At 55.9% G+C, this 1,902-nt stretch overlaps 1 protein-coding gene across 2 annotated transcripts in view; it reads left to right on the forward strand.

The window, feature by feature from the left end:
• Nucleotides 1-318: 318 nt before the first annotated feature.
• The window catches only part of PPP1R42 (protein phosphatase 1 regulatory subunit 42), a 57,025-nt gene continuing 55,441 nt past the window's right edge, over nt 319-1,902 (forward strand). The window contains exon 1 of one of the 2 annotated variants that reach the window (XM_014522328.2): nt 319-450. The gene's annotated coding sequence lies outside the window, so the exon portion shown is untranslated. Of the gene's footprint in view, nt 451-560; nt 702-1,902 lie in introns of those variants that run through there. The other variant, XM_025210246.1, reaches the window with a different exon arrangement.

The following is a 1,902-nucleotide window of genomic DNA, read 5'->3' on the forward strand; positions in this document are numbered from 1 at the left end:
CGGTGGGGCCCCCGTCTGGAAAGTGATGGCCGCGCCCCAGCCGCCGCCTGCACGTGACTGCTGTGAGGTCTGTAACTACAACCCGGACCGGGTCTCGCCAACTCCTGGCTGGAAGCGAAGCGCGCCAGACCCGTGCTGTACCCGGCCGGAAAACCCCGCGCGGGCTCCAGCACAGGCCGGGGCGCTTCCGGGCAGACGCCGGGTCTCACCTCGCGGCTTCCAGCTGCAGCAGTAGCCCCCACCACCACTAAGGCTGCCAGCTGCGCATGCGCAGGAGCCTCGTCTGTTCGCCCGTCCCCCAGCAGCCTTTGCGCCCAGCGTTCTGTTGCCCTGGCAACCGGTGGGGCCCGGCGGTGGTGCGCGGCGCCCCCGTTGTGTCAGCGGCTCTCGCAGGGGTCCCGGAACCGCGCGCAGGCTCTAGCGCGGGGAGGGGCGGGGAGGTGAGGCGAGGTAAGGGCGGGGCGGAGTGGGGTGGCCTGCGGGCTCGTTCCTCCGAGGGGCTGCCGCCCGCCTTCTCGCGTCACAACAGGCCTTAACGTCATCGCGTGACGTCAGCGGCGCGGGGTGAAGTTTGGGTGAAGGCTCTGTCTCCAGACTTGGGGCAGGGTGTGGCTGGTGGCTGCTGTGAGCGGAGAGGAGGAGTGTGCTCGGGCAGGAGAGAGGTGCAGCCTCGCCTGGGCGTCCGAGGAAGCTTCCTTCAGGTCCCTGTTTTCTTGTGACTTGTCCCAAGGAATTAGTTGCTGTGTCTCCAGTGGCCTTCCTGCTTGGGTGGGGTGGCTCATAGTTTTTCCTGGTGGGCCTGTGCCCGTGGTTTCCCTCAGCATAGAAAGTGACTTTCAACAAATGCACCTTTCTGGACAAACACTTTATCCCTGGGGATGAACGTGCTGAGATTTGACTAAAAGGCCTTCTCCAGGGAGCATAACCGTAATGCTGATAATTTGACACAAGGGCAGAGGGGGTGTTGTGGGGAATACAGAGCCGGTGATGTCTAGAGCAGGGGCTTCAGCCCCTGGCCTGAAGGCTAGGTGTGGCCCCTGGGGCTTCCCCTGGCGTGGGAAATCTGGGGGTGGGGTATCAGTAGGCACCTCTCCCTTGCTACTACATTTCCAGACATGTGGGCAGCCCTGGGCCCTGAACACTGGATCAAGAGCCTGATTCTGGTGTGCTGGGCCAGGTGGGGGTGACACCAGACCCTAGGGCTAATTTTGGTGGGGCAGAAAGGGAGGACTGCTGGATCCCCAGGGCTCAATCCAGCCCATGGTCTGCCCCCACACAACTCATCTGGTCTGCAGGACCAAAAGGTTTAGTACCACTGATTTTGAGAGATCTATCCCCTATCTCCCTGGCATCCATTTTTATTGCTTTAGAGAGGCCAGAGAATCATCTCCAACCATCCTGTTCAACAGCTGTAATAGATCTACCATCCATAAATTCGCCTAGTCCCTTTTTTTTTTTACCCTGGCTATGCTATCTGGCTCTACTACCTATGGTGGCAATACATTTCTCAAGTTCACTATGCGTTGCATAAAAAAGTACTTTCTCTTGTTAATTTTAAACCTATCTCATTTCAGCAGGTGCCCCCTAGTTCTAATATGGTAGGACTTGGTGAACAACAGTTGTTCCCTATTCATTGGGTTCACAGCCTTCATGATTTTGTAGACCTTTATCATATCTCCCCTCAGCCTTCTTAGACCTCCCAACTATACAGTTGGTTCAGTAGTTTGGATTAAATTTAATCCAAATTAAATTGCCTCCTTCAATATCTCCAAAAGGTATCACAAAAAACCATCCTTGTCTCCCTTAAAGCATTTTGGACTTATTTTTATTTTTGCAGTGATAGAGATAACTTCTATATGGGAATCTTTTCCCTCACCCCCCCCCCCCAAAGAAGCAGGGTAT

Source organism: Alligator sinensis, unplaced genomic scaffold (assembly GCF_000455745.1).
Source record: "Alligator sinensis unplaced genomic scaffold, ASM45574v1 scaffold1102_1, whole genome shotgun sequence".
Classification (NCBI taxonomy): domain Eukaryota; kingdom Metazoa; phylum Chordata; order Crocodylia; family Alligatoridae; genus Alligator; species Alligator sinensis.